The 19,606-nt window shown below is 32.6% G+C and overlaps 1 protein-coding gene across 2 annotated transcripts in view; it reads left to right on the top strand.

Annotated features, from left to right (window-relative positions):
• Positions 1-19,606, top strand: part of LOC110994298 (myosin-I heavy chain) — a 75,096-nt gene that overhangs the window by 7,075 nt on the left and 48,415 nt on the right. For both annotated transcript variants that reach the window (XM_045630027.1, XM_022260849.2), the window contains exons 2-3: positions 10,397-10,449; positions 16,513-16,557. The gene's annotated coding sequence lies outside the window, so the exon portion shown is untranslated. The remainder of the gene's footprint in view (positions 1-10,396; positions 10,450-16,512; positions 16,558-19,606) is intronic.

The following is a 19,606-nucleotide window of genomic DNA, read 5'->3' as shown; positions in this document are numbered from 1 at the left end:
CAAATGAACAGTTACAATGTACCTTCCAATTGACTGTGAACTAATAACACAGGAAGTCACACCATATTGAGATGTAATTACGAAATGAACTCATTATTATACATGATGCTCTCTATTCGAAACCAACCAAATTTCATTATTATTTTTAAAGTCATTATGTCTATTACATATAAGAATAATGAAATGCCATAGGCAGCCTAGCCACTATAAATTTTCGAGGGATTTTGTATTAGTCCTCAAGATGTTTACTGTATTGCTTTTGCCTGTGTGTGTGTTACATTGATCTCTATTAAATATTTCAATGACCTTACCATTTTTTTAGTTAGTTTATTTATTTATTTATATATTTACTCATAATGATCATATCTTACATTTGTAATGCGATGGAAGTGCTCCATAATACTTAGATCTTTTGAACTCAGATCTTGTGAGCTCACTTTCAACTCACGAGGTAGACCTAAAAACAAATAGGTCTTAGATATATTATATATAGAGATTATATATATTTATTCTGCATATAAATATAATATATATATTGTTAGATTGAGAGCCGCTTCGCAACTGACTGAGACTACTTCCTCAGAAGAAGAAGTATATCTTCCAGCCTCTCCATCTTTGTAGTTGTATAGCTGGTTCGGCACTTCATACCGCATCGTTCATACATTTTAAGCATCATTGTAAACCTCAAAACTTTTTTTAAAAAAATTGTGCATTTTCGTATCAAAGTCTCTAAAATTTTTAAGAAAAGCTTATATAAATATATAAACTCTACTGTACATCACAGTTATACCTAAATAGATTTGTATGAAAATTTAGACCTCCCAAATATTTATTATTATTGTTGTTGAATACTAACGTGTACTTACCAATATAATAAAAAAATAATTTCATAGAAAGCTTCGTTTCATTTTGCACATGTTCGTAAAACTCTAATAAATAAACCCCATCCTGCACGCTTAGTAAAATAATTGCTTTGGTCCAAATTGTGTAATAAATGAGGTTAACACGTGGTTAGGATGTTGACCTGAACCCCCGCACGTGATTAAACATTGTTTAGGCCAATATTTTATTCGTTTTAAACGGCTCGTAATCTTTACTATACATAATATAAATCACAGTCGCTGTGGGCGCTTTATATAATACAACGAATTTTATTGCGGTTTCTATCATTAGAGGTTATTCGAAAGAGAGTATATGCAGATCATATTATAGTACATAATTTGTAATGGGCTCAAGCACTCCGTATTATATACTAAGGAATATAATGTTTATCTAACATTTTCGGAACTTAGGGTATTTCAGTTTTCTTGATTAAGGGCCTCTTTCACAATGTCCGGATAAGTTCCAAATAAGCTATTTAGTACTTATTGGTAGGATAAACAGTATTTTTGCGTTTCACGACTGTCAGATAGCTCTATTAGTCATGAAACGCGAAGTATCTTATTTGGAACTTTAATCTTTCAATTAATTTATGTGTTGCATAGCTATTTGGTACTTTATCCATACATTGTGAAACAGAGCCTAAATATGAAGTTGCGAACTTTAGTTATTGGTGGATTATAATTCAGCAAACGAAAGTGTAACATATCGTATTATGAGCAGTATCTGCCTCATGGCTTCAGCGTTTGACTCTCTTTCCTGAAGTCGTAGGTTCGATCCCCGGCTGTGTACAAATGGACTTTCTTTCTATGTGTGCATTTAACACTCACTTAAACGGCGAAGGAAAACATCAAACCGGCTTGCTTTAGCACAATACGACGACGTATGTCAGGCACAGGAATATGACCTAATTGCCTATTAGATTCACAAATGATCATAAAATAGAGACTGAAATCTGAGGCATACTTAAAATGGTTGTAAATCAGCGGTAATTCATATTTATGAAATTTCCGTGCTGTAAGAAACAAAACAGCAAGACCTGCTGTATCTATAAATAGGTAGAATAATATCTCGAAGATATTTAAGGTATTTCAATGCGATCCCGTTGATGCACGTAATATATAATTTGATATACGTACAACATATTTTGAAATGGTAACAGAATTTTTTTTTCCGCTAGGAATGAGAAATCATATAATAATTTATTTACATCAACATTCAAGTGTTCTGCTTGGAATCATTAGCCTAAATGTGATAAATGTAAATTATCATTAAAACTTTGCTGATCAAAAATGGATATATTATTTTTTGCAATTTTTTGTTTAATATACAGCTAATACTATTATAATAAGTACTTGTTTGTCTAGAGTAAGGCTAGAGTTCGCATTTGTCTGCTGCCAGCGATGCACCTGCAATTCAAAGGCATTTCCCCTTTTAAGGGCATTTCAAGGGATTTAAAGGAATCAGCCACGCGCGCTAATACCTATCAGAGAACTGGTGAAATAGAGACAAGGGCAAATTACACGCAATTCTGGTTTTCAAGAGCAAGGCACTTGGCAATGGGGCTTTTGAAGCTTTCATTTGGATGAAATTTATCTTGAAATTGCCAAAAACATGACGTTAAAACATATTTCATATGACTCTTTTTGAAACGTACCTATCGTTTTTTTTTATAGGTTTTCCCAACGAATAACTTTTGCTTAGTTACTGGCCACGCGTTAACAAGTGTTATTTATTTATTCACACTTCGTTGCAAAGAAACACAAATAACACAATACATAAAAATTACAAGGGATGCAATGGGCGGCCTTATCGCTAACAAGCGGTCTCTTCCAGGCAACCCTAACCCTTATTTAGTTGATACGAAAGCCATAAAAAATTAAGCATTTTGCCAAGTCATTCGTAGTAGACATTTTCAGTTGTACGTTTTAAAATGAAACGGAAGTCCCAAGTTAAACTGTAACATGAACAGTACCGTACAAAAATCACACATTAAATAATATGCAATAACACTCACCGTTAAACATTGGAATCATTGTTCATTGTTATTAAAGGGAACAATGAATGCGTGAAACGTTTGGGCCATCGTCCCTAAGAGTCATTCGAGTGCCTGTTTTAGTTAACCAGGGCCTGCTTGCTCACTTGATGTACCTACTACATATATAAATTCTGTTTGGATGATAATACTGGGGTATATACAACGAATTGTAAAGAGTGATATTGTGGCTTGTATCTTATAATATATTGAACTGAGTTGTGATGGGAACTGTGGAAATGCAGCTATTTATATTATACATTATACAAATTTGTTCCTGGTCATCAACAGAAAACTAATTTAAAATGGAAAATTAAATACTTTTAGTAATGCTTGTTAAGGTTTGAAACCTTCTCCGAAAAATATTGAGCGTGTTTTTATAATGAATTTTGTATATATCTGAGAATGATATGTCGTAAACTATTAAAGATAATACTTAGGGTCTGTTTCACAATGTATGGGTAAAGTACCAAATAGCTGTGCAAGACATAAATTATTCGGAAGATAAAAGTTCCGAATATGAAACATCGCTTTTGATGACGAATAGCGCTATCTGACAGTCGTGAAACGCAATACTGTTTATCCTACCAATAAGTACTAAATAGCTTATTTGGAACTTATGTAAAACTTATGCGTACATTATGAAACTGCCTTACAGTCCTTAATTTTATAGCAATATGGCAATCATAAGTACACTAATAAAATCTTTATACGACAAAACTAATTGCCACGTCATCTAATATTATATATGTGGCCAATACCTCGATAGCATTTATTCCTATGTATATCAATAAATGATCAGGGGAAAAGATAAATGGAGTAGAATAATCACACAATGGTACCCAAGAGATGGAAAGAGAAAGAGAGGTAGACCACAAAAAAGGCGGGACGACGACATTAAACAAGTCGCGGAAACAACATGGGGTAGAGTGGCCATAGAAAGGCCAGAATGGAGAAAATTGGAGGAGGCCTTTCCCACCTGGCAAACGGACATGCAAAAGTGGAAGAAAAAAAACAATCTACGAAAAAAATAAATAATAATGTTGTCTCCGATAAAAAGTCTATTATATATATCAATAAATAATGTGAGCTCGTTTTTCAAATACCACTTATTTGCTGCCTCTAAATGTGTTATTGTAACATCATACCGCTCTCTATAAAAACTGAAACCGCTACATTAACAAAGCTATAAAATGCATAATGGAACGTAGTTATTTTCAATAACCTGAAAAACAAATCTTACCATACATTGGCTCAGTGAACACGCCATTATTCTTATAAAATAATTATCTTTTTAGTATCACATAACGATTACACGAGATATCGTTTATTATGAAACTAGTTGTAAAAACACATACTGAACAATTAAGTAACAAACTATAACTTATAAAGTCAAGAATGCACATTAATTACCCTGTTTATTTACTTGAAGATTCTTGTAATAATCAAATTAGTTGACTTACAGGGCCCGACGAGCTGTAATAATTATACTAATATGAAACGTTTGTTTGAACCAAAATTTCAGGACTATTTCAATTAATAACAACATTTAGGTTAGATCGTCGCAAACCACCAAATTCACAAGTCTCTTATTGCGATTGGTCAGCAAACGGATTAGAGTAAAGATACGACAATGAAGACATAACCGATTTAACGAAACTCGCCTGTTTTCTTTACGATTCAACCCTGGGTAACGACTATGATCCCGCTTTCAATATTGAGTTTTGGTACGCAATACCACTCCTGCGCAACTGTTATTGAAACACTACTTATTTATCGAATTTACATACAGATTCTGAATCGCTATTACAAAAATATAGATTGTTTATATGCAGCTCCAATAAATATATATTTACATATTATTATCAACTTTTGTTTTCCAAGAATCATTATATAATTATATAATGATTCTTGGATTATCATGACATGTTAAAAATTTAATATGTTAAAAGCAAAAAGGTCGCATGCCTGTTGAAGACTTCATTATCATGAAAGGGTTGTTAATTAATTAACATTTCTGAGTCGCTTTAGGTATTTAATTTAGAAATTCACACTAACCGCTATATTTATAAAAGTAAACCAGTTTTGTATCACTGGCGAATTCCAAAATATGGCTGGTATACATTTTATTTAGCTTTTTATTACATGTATAACGTGTATTGTGGAAGTACCTTTTTAAAAAAAACAGGGAGTAAATGGAGCGGTATGAGACTTTAAAGTATTTTAAGCTTAGTATTGTCTTTTAATCACGGTCACGGTGACTTTAAAACATAATTTTAAAGTCACCGTGACCACGCACGCAGTAAAGCACGCGAAACGTCGGTTCAATTTAAAATTATGTTTAAATAATTATAAGTTTACAATAATGCATAACTTCAATCCGTTAAAAAAGTGTTTTTCTTTAAATACCTTAAGCTTATTTAATATATAATATAATCTAAATAAAATACAATAGGCCTTTATTGCTGCATTAGTCACTTTTAGTATCACATACTTTTTAACTACTATTACAACTAATAATTTTGCCTCTCAACGAAGGCATCCTCGAAATGTCACCATGTCCTTCGCTATACCATTCTCACTGGCTCACCTGCATTCTTTGCTTCTCTTTCCATGCCGAACCACTCTGTTACCTCCTTTGTCTATTTTCCCATTCTCTTACCCCTATCCCCATTCAATCTTTTACCTTAAAATGTATACATAGTTGTATGTTTTATTTTAAAGGTTTTCTATTATTTATATTTTATAAATATGTACATATCATGCAAAGTTCGTTGCTTGCATTTCAGTTGTAGGCGCCCTATCCACTTGCATCTGTAATACGATACGATTTAATAGCTAGTACCATTTGATTTATTGCGCAGTTATCGTTTCCTATTACTTATGTATTGACTATTACTGATAACGGGTTATTTACCTTCTCAAATTGTACTCGATGTTTTAATATATCTTCAATACATTTATAACAACATTCTTGGTATTGTGTAACGGATTTTACCAATACTTAAAACGCCGGCAACGCACTCGCGAGCTCTGGCATCGAAAGTGTTCATGGGCGGTATCACTTAACATCAGGTGAGCGTCCCTTTGCCCGCTGTTCTATAAAAAAATATATATTAAGAATTTTGATAATAAGGTCACTCTGCATCTTCTACCTTGTCTACTTGGAGAGTTTTCGGTTTATTACCTGCAACTGAGTTTCACCATCGGACGTCGATACAAAATACGAAATTCCACTCAAATCTTCTCGAAGATTTGAGTGGAATTTCGTATAAGAATCTCTCTATCGTTCCACAACTGAATTTTTTGCCGCGCACCACCATAATGTGGAACCAGCTGCTTGCTGATGAGTATTATACAAGTAAGCCTAGTTGCTAGTTTGCCCCTGTTACATAAAAAAGGGTTATATATATCGAAAGTAGCAGAAAGTCGTGCGTACCCCAGGGTGTACGTTATTGTGTGAAACTGTAAATTTTAATACCTCTTCATGTTTGTTTAAATCAGTTAAAGAGCTTCCTTTCATAAATTTATTTGTAGCACATTAATAGTACTATAAATTGAATAAAAAACATAATTATATAGAATAAAGATCGCAATTGTATAAGTAAAACCCTGAGACTTACCAACATGTGCTTTAGACTTATTTTCAAAAACTGGGAATCAGTAGTTTTTATCAATTTATTACTCTGTTATTACAGATATGTATTATTGCGGGCATTAAGGTGTGACGAACGGTGTAGGGTAATAGGAAGTCTCGCGTGATACCGCGCTAAGTATGCAAATACACGGTCGGTGGTAACACGAACTGAGACTATTTATCCTGTTTACACAATCTTAGACTGCCTTGAATACGCCTACAGTGATTATAAAAAAATGTGAGCTGTCACAGGACGCCTGGCAGATGTGGAACATCGACATTATTTTGTAAAAGTAATATGCAGAAAAGAATAGATTGTGATAGGAACTAAATATGTCATAATGATAAAATTAAATATTACAATTTTTTTCCAGATAACGATGACTATTTGTTGAATAAACATTATTTTCATTAAATGTTTTTAATGTGAAATTTACTTCTGCATTCAGACTGTATATCATATAGCGTGGCGACGCGTCGCCACGGCATGCGTCGCCACGCCAGAAATCGGTTTTTCGTGCGGCTATAGATGTTTCACATCAATACGTTTAATGCAGTGTTAAATGTACATTGGTAAATATCGCAGTATTAGCGAGCGACTTATAAATGCGTCGTTGAAATTACGAAGTTCATGAATATTTGAACTATACTTCTTTTGGCGCGTTAGGGATAATTGATGAGAGTAAACTTTTTTACGATGCGCGCGCACACCGTTACAAAAAACCTGCACCCTGAAATTAGCTATAGTCAACATTTTAGTTTCTTTCTATTGTTAGTGTCGTTTTTTCTACCAACGTAGAATAAGGCGAAAGATAATATTTTTGAAAAGATTTTTATCTTGTTACGCCAAAAGAAGTAAGTGACGCGTGACGGTTAATATGAAAAAGCCGGCACCTAAATATTTTTTAGGTAAACCTAAAATAACATGTTGGGTGAGGGCACTCTAGCAATCTTCATTTGAGTTTGCAGGGAGTAGGGAATCTTGTGAACTAATGGCCCGGTTATGAAAAATTATTACTAGCTTCACGTTACTGAGTGATATAAAAATTGTGGTAGTGCTTTGCGTGATTCAAAAACGAAAGACGCTTACTCCCATATGTCAGAATACGTTTTAGACGTACGGAAGTCAGACGCTCTCGTTTATCAATCTTAACCCTTAGAATAGGTTGCGAGTTTGACAGCTGGCATATTTCATTTAACCCTTGATTGGTGTATTATTTAAATATCTTTACGTTCATGATTAGTGCGTATATAACCAAAATATTTACGTTTGTATAATCTAAATAAGATTTGGTTTGACATAGTAGCACTATACATAGAATAGTGATACGGTAAAACAGATGATCTGCCTCAAATGTGTGGTCCTGTGTACACATGACAGTTGACAGCCACCGATGTCATTGCTCATGAGTGTGGTTGACACATGAAAGCGCGGGCGTTAGCTGATATAGGTTGTACATATATTAAAAAGGGAATATAATGTCTAAATGTTCACTTAATAAATTATCTTTTAATTACTGTCAGTATTTTCCTAATCCCGTGTGCAATGAAATTTATTTAAGTTCAGGAATATAAATGCACTGTTATACCGATTTTAGAAATAACTTAATCATAGTATTGTCTTTTATTAACATAACTTTTACACATTTAAAGAAAAACACTTTTTTATTTTTATTATTCGCGTGCTTTACAGCGTGCGTTGTCACCGTGACCACGCACGCTGTAAAGCACGCGAAACGTCGGTTTAAATTTAAAATTATGTCTAAATAATTATAAGTTTAAATACAATAATACATAACTATAATCCGTAAAAAAGTATTTTTCTTTAAATAACTTAATCATGATTTTCCATACTAGCGATGGCTAAAAATATTACAATTCAGAACAAAATTAATCCCTTTAGATGTGAAAGGAAAAAATTAAAAATTACCACTTTTCAGGTTCTCACAAAGAAATGTCAGTCGGGTATAATGGATAATTTAAAACTGTGCTAGGAATTATATTTCCGCTAAAATTACGGACAACGTAATGAAAATTACGCAGCTCTGAATATTTTGCTATTAAAAAAATATCAGTGGCGCTCTAACCTCTTTAGGTCTTGGCCTCAGGTTTCTGAATCTGTTTCATGACCATTTTTAAATCTAATAGGCAGGTAGGTGATCAGCCTCCAGTGCCTGAAACACGTCGTCGACTTTTTGTGCTTAAGACATGTCGGTTTCCTCACGATGTTTTCCTTCACCGTTCGAGCTAATGTTAAATGCGCACATAGAAAGAAAGTCCATTGGTGAACAGCCGTGGATCTCCTCAGGTATGAGAGTCGCACGCTGAAGCCACTAAGGCCAACACTGCTCTAGCTATATTTTGCTAGTAAGTACTGAAATATGTGCTTACTTTCTACCGTTCATCATAAAATTTGTAGCTAGTTTTTATACGTTTTGATTCAATGATAACAGATCAAAAACGACTTGTTTTTATAGCAGTTTGGCTGAAATGACGTGATTTAGTTGCCATATCTAACTAGACACTAACTTTTTAACTTATCACACTACGTAGAAAAGCCCCACTCCTACAGCTGTAATAATAATACTTAATTTAAGGCAAGATTTCAAAACTGAACAGGCTAATATTACATTGGTAATCGAATCTAGGAACTCAGGTTAAACGCTAGTAATTAAACTACCGTTGACTAAACCTCATATATATAATATATTACACACCAGTATGTGTAATAATAGTAAATTATTTACTTACATAAATCAAGTTGTCACAAGAACAAGAGAAACATAGCAATTTTACGTTTCAATTATGTACGGGCTTATATTAAAAACCGTTATTAGTTTACTATAATTACTTCTTACTAATTAAATAGTGAAATCGCCCGTTGGACAGAAACGTATACGTTACGTCCGAAATGGTCTTTTTTCGTTTAGTCGAAATCATTTTAAACTTTTTTTTTAATTTGCGTTGCATTTGCGTATCACCTGTCCTAAAAAGTTGCAGGGGTATGTGGGACTCGACCGACACCAAAATCTCTGCTATTCAGAGACTAGGTGAACAAAACCCACTAAAAACGACTCGACAAGTTCCTACAAAGCCGCGTTACAGAGGCTCCGGTCGCTGTCGTATTCTACCGGAAAAGCATTTTAGCCTAGTAAAAAATAAAAATACAGTCTATATTTTGCTATTGTTAATTACGGTTAAAAACTCATTGGTGACACATTTATCGTAAGATACTATGTAATGGTATTAATATAACAATTTGGTTGATAAACATTTTGTAAATATATGTACCGGTAAATATGAAGTACCGGAATTATCTTGGAGATCTTGAAGACCCTGAGACTGCATAATTTATTCATGATACGATAACTCGTTACAATACACCTTTCATCTGCTTGTTGAGAGTTTGAATTTCGAACACCTGCTGCATAATTTTTAATACGAACCGATCTGGATAAAATATTTGATTTAATAATAATAACAACCCTACATCGTGATTGCATCCTTTGCTGTTTTTTTACTAACAAATAGGTGATTAGCCTTCTGTTCTTGAAACATGTGTACCGGTGTAATCAAGATGTTTTTCTGCACCGTAAGAGCAGATACAAAATATAACAATTGATGGAATTTAATGTTTTGTAATAATCTTGGTTCAGTCAAAAAATTTAGCATATAAAAAAAAATATTTTCTGTTACATTACCATACGTATCTACCACATCATAGATTACTACTACCCACTACTAACGCGTTTTGCTGGCATTCTGTTAGTAAACAGAATATTAATTTATTTTCAATATCTCTTACGATATAAAAAACTAATGAAATTTAATTTGTTTTGTTACAGTGGCATTCACATGACCTGGTGATTGGTTAGCCGTGGTCTCCATCAGCTGACAGGTTTGATGCTTGCTTAGTCTCGTATATTTTATCTATCAGCGATTAGAATTGTAAGGAAAAAATTTTGGTTATAGTACGCATTGTCTGGTTCAGTATTTATATAAGTGCGTTTTACTCAAAGGTGCGAGGATCGAATCTCGTAATCTTGTTTTTGTTTCGTGACACAGGGTTTACTGTATATTAAAGAGATGCAAAATTTGCCCCTTAGTAAATTTCTTGAAATATTTTGAATACCTTGACTATACCTGCCATAAAAAATATCAAAATTCTTTGTATCAGTGAATCTGTTGGTAGTTCTTTATAGCAAGATTCCTCCAAATTAGATAATTACGAATAAAACTTTAATAAGTTTAATTCAAAGATAAGATCAAATCATCAAAGATCCGTGGCAATTTTTTTTTTTTGTTATTTGGCTGAAATATGATTTAAATGCCATATTTAACTTTAAACTGACCACACCACCTTGAAAAGATCCCAGTCCTACAGCTGTTACAATAATAATAAATATTTCAGTCAAATCCAGTCTAAAGGTCAAACTGAACTGGCTAATATTTCATTAGTATTCTAATCTAGGGACTAGGTTTAACGCTTATAATATTTAAAGAAATTTATCATTGAATCTATTCTTATATTTATAGCAACATTTCTCCAAATTAGTTAAGTCATAATAAAACTTAAATAAAACATTGCATATATTATGTGTAAATAAACACACATGCATGCTTGTTGCAGGGAAGTTTTAAAAATTTAAAATACTGTTACGACTTGCGGTTAAGAAGGGTTGAGATTGCACCTGGCAGCTTATTGTTAACTTTAAAAGTTGGAAACGTGAGATTTAGTGCTTTATTTTAGCAATCATATACTTAAATTACCTAACAGCTATTTGTATTTAAAAACTTTATATCCATAATAATATAGCGTATTTGAATTGGTCATACATCGATAATATCTTTTAGGTGTTTCAACAACCGTCAATAAGATTAATGCTACTTTAATATATTATATTTATATGTTAACGTTACAGTGTACATTAAATTCCACATTAATTGTAATGTCTAATAATGACATTGTCTATTGATTTTGGAAACATGCTGAAAAAAATATATTAATGATAAATTATCAATTAAAACTACACTTGAAATTGGTATCTAAAGTGCCATGTTGTATGGGCATTATACGATACATGAAGGATACATTAATTAATACACAATTTTAAATCAATTCAAATTCTTATTTTCTATTGAATTATTATCATTATTAATAATACAATAGAAAACGATCTGAGGTCAATTTATGTAGTAAAGATGGCATAGACAATCCTTGTATATTTTTATTATTTAGTTGAAATATAGTATTTTTTATATTATTATTTAGAATTGTGATTTACGCTAAATGTGACTGTATGTATACAATAAACATAAAAAAAAATTACATACAGGAGGTTTGGTTCTTCATGTAGATACCGTAACATATCGTAATTAATTACTTATTTCGTATTCCTACGGCTAACATTATATACAACAAAAAACAATACCAAATATACAGCCAAAGACAGGATAAAGATTCAAATATTATATGTATTAAAACGCTGCATTCGTGTAAGCGTCTAATAGAGTGTTAAGCTTAATTAGTTTATGATCTTCTAATGGTTTTATAGTGCGTGAGATGCCGCGTATAAATTACAACCAGTTAGTCATAATCGAATAATGATTTGATTACTCGGTCGTGATATTAAATTTCAATTCCTATTTATTTACATTTATGATTGAGGAAGATACGTTCATTTTAATTAATACAATTAAAAGATTCTAAAGTTATTAATTCATTAGCTGCTGCATATTTTGACGTATATATGCCTCGGTTTACTTATGTCTTTTGTCACTATCATATTTTTGATTGTACATTATATTTATTCAGTTCCTAAAATATTGAAAAATGTATGAAGTCTAATCCGTCCTCAAAGTCTTCCATTAGTATATTTGTAACCTTGATTCTATTTGCTCCAAAATTCAAGCTCAAGGGTATCGTGATCCATTTGATGTAAAGCTCTGCCTAGAAGGGTTTAAAAGCTTAAACTTGATTCGAGATAAGAGCGAATCGACGGCCCCAGTAATGTACCACGTTCATATGAGAGATCATGACATAGATTATTGTGTGAAGTATTTTTTAGAGTAATTGGCTAGTGTCGTCTTGATTAAAATTATTATTATATTATTTGTTGGACATTTGAAGCATGTTTGCGTTAAGAAAATTAAGTTCTTCATTGTAAAGAATACGCAGAAGACCGTTGTCACTAAAACTCGAGAATTGTTGGGCCGATTTGGCTAAATAATTAATAATTGTAATCTGAGAAGGTTTAAACTTTAAGAAACGTATAAAAAAACCATAAACCTATCAATGAAAAACATAAACCTATTAACAAAATGTTTTGCTGTCAAATATAAGTATAAGATTGATTTGTAAATGTCACTGCGATTTGTAATTCCTTAACCGATTTTCTAATGATCTAAATTTATCAAAATTAAATTGAAGACCTTGGTACACCTGTTGAATCCTCCGCTAGTCCCTAATAAAAAACCAATCGCGCTACGCTTGGTTTTAAAAAACGTTATCTATATGTGTGTATGTTTTTTTAATAGACAAGTACGTCAGCCCCCTTTCTTCAAAACGTTTACCTTCATCGTACAAACGAGGGTTAAATTCGCACATAGTTAGAAAGCCCATGAGTGCACAACCGGTATTCGAACCTACGATCTCAGGGAGTACAGTCGCAGCCGCTACTAGGCCAAACGTTATTGTATGGAAAATATAAGATGTATTACCTGAGTAAAATGAGTATTTATTAATAACCTTAAATATTTTAATAAGGCTTATATGGATGTCTGAATATAAATTATGGAATAAGTTCGTTTTCTATTAAGCTTGATTTTACGAGTCGGAATAGTTGTACCAAGTCGTTTATAAATAGAACGAGATTTCCTTACAATTTGCCAGCAGACAAGGTCATCGTATCATGTTTCAGGAGTATACTTAAGATAGCATTTCCGTTACAAAGGAATCCTTATGGCCTTGATTTAAGGCATTACCATACACAGAGGCAAATTGCTAACATGTACTTAGGGAAGGGTTGTAAGTGTGCGAGTAGCTCTTATAAAAATAATTTAGCTATACAAACATTGCTAATATGTTTCTGAGGTCTTTAAATATTTGAGTAGTTGTCTACTAGAACTATAAATGACTTTCATTATTTATTAATGATTTATTCACGTCATTAAATATTACGCCATCAAACATTGCCGAATTCAAACGAACGACCTGAAGGCTGAGAATCGGACTATATTTTATTTAAAATATGTTAACAACATGTGACATCCCATATTAATATAAATTTGGATGTTTAATCATTTTATTGACGGGACATAACACTAAATCGAGGGTACTTGGAGACGCATGCATATCATTGTATGTTTCCTACATATGTTCTTTTGTTGGTTTCCTTCCCATCATATATATGTTTTCAAGAGCAAAGGGTCATTTTCCCATATATATATATATATATATATATATATATAGCTGAGACAAATATAAAGTAGCCATACTCGCTCACTCGAAACTAAGTAAAAGAAGTGTTATTTAGACAAAAAACGCATTCGATTTGACATCCGGAAATGAGCAAAGAATGTACGCCTTGACGATCTTACATTAAAACTATAGCTTATAGCTTTTCATTTACTGTACCACGGCTCTAGTTCACTAGCTCACTTAAAAACACGTTAACAACGCTTCGTAAAGCGTAAGTACATTGAAACGGTCGTTAGGTGTCACAAAGTTTAGCCCTACAACATTTGAATACAATGCTAATGTAAAAGAACGCAATTACATATGACTTTCTATGAGACATCAATTATTGCGCTCATAATTGGAGAGAAAAGGAAAATATAGTGAAACGTATGTACAATTGTCACCGTTTTGTTTTCCTTACTTCGTACTGGCATTTTGTCCGTACTTTTATGTTTGCAAACAAATTTACACGACATAGTGATCTAGTGTATTTCAATGCTCGCTTAAATGCAACATTAAAAATAAATAAATATGTATAGTTCCTGTAGTACTTGCAATGTACAGAATACATTGGAAGCTTTTTAAACTCTTCCTTTCACGTCTAATATCTATAATAATATATAATAAGATTTATGTATCTGTTTCATGATAATTTATCAATCTAATAGGCAACTATGTGAGCCTCCTGTGCCTGACACACGCTGTCGAAGTTTTGGGTGGAAGGAAGGTTGTTTTTCTTCAGCATTCCAGCGAATGTTATATGCGCACATACAAAGTCCAATGGTGCACAGCCGGGGACCGAATCTACGACTTCGGGATTTTACAGTTGCACACTGAAGGAACTGGCCAACACTTATTTAGTCAAGATTAAAATAGGTATTTTTAATACTATAAAACTTATTCCGTAACTATGTACCCTAATAATTGAACTAAACGTTACTTTAATTGCTAACTTCCATATGGATGTTATGAAGACTTAAATATATACCGTTTAAGCATTTTATTTTCTTTCGTTTTTTAAAACTTATGTTAAATGCACAGACTAGAGAGATTTGTTTTTTTTCTAAGAGGTTTTAATGGTCTAATTGTACCTTCAAAGACATGTTCTAAAATTGATATTTAAAAATAAATTGCGAATACAAACGTGAAGTCAAGTCTGAAAATGTGTTAAAACCTAATTAGACGATGCAATCGAAATGCAATACACGCAATGAAACTGTATACGGGAAACCCTTTCCCTACCTTGTTCCCTATTTCAATCTACATGTATTATAAACTAGATTTCTCGGTAGCCTAGTGCAAGGAAATACATATAACTGTGTATCTTTCGCAGAAAAATTAAAGGCCTAATGGGATTTCTTGGTCTGCATTTCCATATTTATTGCAGGAAGATTCAGAAACATAGCGCACTCAATGATAATATGATGGTAGGCAGGCTTACCACTCATTTTTTCCATTTCATTTTCTAATTTGAATTTGTTGATTTGTAAGTAAACTGTAAGGTGGTATACAACGTCTAAAATTAATAACCACTACTGTGTTGCTAATTAAAAGTAACTCAAGACTTTATTTCTCCCAAATATTTGGATCTATATTTTTTCTGGTAAATATCGTATTTTAATAGGATTTATATAAATAGTATCTTAAATTTTTTGTTAGGGGACATTTTAAAGTTGAAGCTTATTTTTTAACCTTGCAAATAAATAATGTTAATCAACCCTACCTAGATAGAAATCGCGACGCCAGTCTCGATGTCTTACCCTCAGGGTTAAAATTAAGTGTTAAGTGTGAATGTCAAAAACTGAATTTGTTATAAGTCGTATTTTGGGTAGGAGAGAAATGAGACTTGCTATAGTGGTATAATAGTCGGAGCATGGGACAATGACTGAATAATCCTTTTTTCATATATTGCAACATTCAACCAGCTGGATATATTGTGTATTAACATTATATTATAGTATCGCCGCGTCGTACAAACGCTAGAAAATTTTCATACGAATTCATTTAGAATCTTTTTTATATCGTTCGGTTACAACAAATAAAAAATTATTTGATGTCAGAAAATGGCCACTGAATTTCCCAATTTATTTGGAGAATTCGGGCTCCTTTTATAAGAATCTAAATATAAATCTAAAAGTGTTTAGATCATATATTTCATATGACATTCAGGACACGTCACAAAGTTCAAAAACCCCAACAAGAATAAAACACGGTTCCGGTGTCTCTAAATGAGTGTCTTTGAACGTAATGGCGGAATAACGAATTTTTAATAGTTATTTATATGCTCGGTTGCATATGCAGATTATTTTTTCATTATTAACACTGTTTTTACCGTGTAATTGTTGTATTTAGTATAGTAAATCGTCGGGTGAGCCTCCTGCCGGTTTGCCCCCTGTTCTATACAAATAAAAAGCAACAAAAACATGATTCTTAAAATGATTTCTCATACAGAGCTCTGAACTGATTTGGTTATAAATGTAAATCTAAATTTCTTTGTTTCAGATAATGCGCGAGATGAAATAGTTGTCACAAAGGCAGCCAAACCGAGTAAGTTTTAGCTAACGACAAGGATACGTCATTAAATAATTAAAATAATATTTTCGTGATGCAATGTCTCAATTATTGTACGTTTTCGCTTACGCTAAGCGGTGATTAAATAGGCAGATGCCTATTTATGGACTATCTCCTGGACAGTGCCTCTTACTAAACATCAGGTACGATTGTGGCAAGTGTTGGTATAAGAGGTATTAAATATATACGCTGCTATATGTGGTGTGTGGCTCATTTGTCCGTCATAAAAAGCAAGTTTTGTGCCGTAATAAATATGAGTTTACTTTTATATATTTACTCTCAAAAATGGAACCAATTTTATAATCTGCAATTATTAATCTGAAGCAAATTGCGCCATCCATTGACTTCATTTTGAAACATATCGGCGTCATCTGATCTGATTATTGTAAAAATTAAAGAGTACTAACGCCAAGGCAATTCTTACTTCAGCAATTCAAGTTCGCCCAATCAACAACGCTCCTTAAAAAGAACCAGTCCAACCAATATTATAACAGTTTATATTTCCATATCATACATATTAAAAAACGGAAATAAAGTTCCTAATCGCATTTAAAACGGACCGTGTCCCAGTATAAGATACCCAAGAGCCGAACAATAGACAATAGGTGATTGTCATTCTGACAAGCTTCTGCTACGGAAGTGTATGTGTGTTCGCTGTAGGTATAGACACGTATAGACAACTTAGACTTAAAAGAAAGTTGTCCTACGTCTCTTAACAAGACATTTTTAATGCAAAAGTCCTTTTTCAGTACAACTAAATATGTAGTACACACATATTAAATAGTTAAAAAGTTAAGGAATAATTATTATTAATTTCGTTTATTATACTACCAAATAATGATTATATTAATATTTCTATATTGTCATATATATGTCGGGTTACATGTATGCTAGTAGTAGGTTACGATTGGCACCATACGTCGATTAACTTCCGTTCCATGATTGGTTTTGAAGTTTGCGTCACTCTGTCCTCTTTATGGCAGAAAAAAATCATGAATTATTAATTATTGTATTGTGTTCGTAACACGCGTCATGTCCAATACGCGTCAATAACTTGGATCTGAGAGGCCTCAGCGTTCGTTCCCTAGGGATTAGCCATTCGCGTCCAGGACAACCAGGGAATTGCTGAATTGTCTCTGACATACGTTTAGAACATATTCTTTTAATTACCATAGATATTTCATTGTATGCCCTATGCATCGACTATATCAAGTCCTCACAACAAGAAGTGGAGGAAAAACATTATGAAATTATTATTATTATTTTTTTATTATAATTTACGCTTGGGGAATCGAATCCTATATGAAAAAAAATACCGCGACATAGCAATACTTCAAGGGGTCTAAATAAGAATATTAAGCTAGTCACGATTAAATAAAGGAATATTAGTTTTTGTTACTGGAAATAAAAAGACGCCGATGTTAAAAAAAGTAGATTAAAGGTCTCTAACCTCTGTATTTTTCCTGAAACGAAAACTCGACGATGCTTGAATCGCGGAACTGGCGGCCTACGGTTGAAAATTTACATGAAAATGAGGGAATTTAAAATATTTTCCCAGCTACTCACATTTTTTAACTCGCCTAGGTGCGAGCCGCGTCGCGTAACAACGAACTCAAATTGAAAAATGCACTACCATTTTTCAAAAATGAAATAGCTTTTGGCGGAACTCGCCTGGAAGTTTTTTTAATAACGAACTTATAAGGTGATAATAATAATACAATAATTTATCAAAAGTCACCATACATATATTAATTATTATCTATACTCAAAAAATTTTAAAAATGGAATTACGTTTTAGTACTTAATTAGCGAAGAGATTTGTAATTAATTCAATCGACACGATTTCCTTATTATGACGACAAACACAGTATAACTATTTACAGAGGTAATTAAAACTGAATGCGGACTGATTAATCTGTGCGTGCTGCATCCATTAAAAGTGTACTGAAAGCTCCATCCTTCCACTGTGTCGCTCGAGTTCAATAACCCTGAAATCAACAACCTGGATACAAAAGACCTACTGAAACTGTAATTTGAATTTCGAATTGTTTACCGAATCAACTCTTGACTTTTTTTAATCAAGTGAAAACTTTTTCAGTGCCTGTTACTGCATTGCCTTCGATTTATTTATGTCTGCCAATTATAATTTTATTCAATACTAAACTAATCAAATCGTACACACAATAATTATCTTCATTCATTATGACGTCATAAAGTTTTTATACTAAAATAATTATATTTTATTTTCCCTCTTCAGGACATGTTAAGATTATCTGTTCGTTATTACTATTATTATTATTACAGTTAATCTTTAACATCTTCAAAAGTGGTAGATTTTTGCGTTTCACTGTTATCTTTGAAGACTACTGTTCTTCCTATTAACACTTGTTTAAACTAAATTTGGTTAAAGCTGGTTCAAATGAAGAATTATACAATACATAAAAACAAAACAGTTAACAATTACAACACAACAGACATATAGCACATTCAGTAAAATTTAAAATTTTTGACTATAAATAACAAACAAATAATGATCTTCTTTGGGCATATTCCTGCGGTAGAACACGAGCAGAGTTCACTAACCCTAAGTACCAAAGTATCCCTAGAACGCGTCCCAGTTTGTCGCTGAGCTTTTTGCTTTTATCCTCAATGTGGATGTGAACTGATCCTTATAACACCTTGTCTTTGTCCACATGTTTAAATTTATGGTTTTCACTGTTGTCCTGTCGGTGATTTGTCTGGCTTAAATTTCTGACAGGTGTAAGATACAGTTAAAAACGTATTATTGGACATACGAATATCACTTCCATATGGGTGATGTACATAAACCGGACTTAGCTCTAAGTGTTATTTCCTATGTCAAAAACGTGTTGCATTTCGGTCGAAAACTCCCCCATACACTAAGACTCCTTAGTATGTAAATTTTAGACAGTGTCATATACTCTCCAAGATATATATTTATGTTTTATTTGGTAAATATTAAATTAGTACTCGCTACTTGTAGAAGCATACGCCCATTTTTAAT

This window comes from Pieris rapae, chromosome 11 (assembly GCF_905147795.1).
Source record: "Pieris rapae chromosome 11, ilPieRapa1.1, whole genome shotgun sequence".
Taxonomy (NCBI): domain Eukaryota; kingdom Metazoa; phylum Arthropoda; class Insecta; order Lepidoptera; family Pieridae; genus Pieris; species Pieris rapae.
Note: the sequence above shows the minus strand (reverse complement) of the source record. Positions and strands in the feature narration are given on the sequence as shown.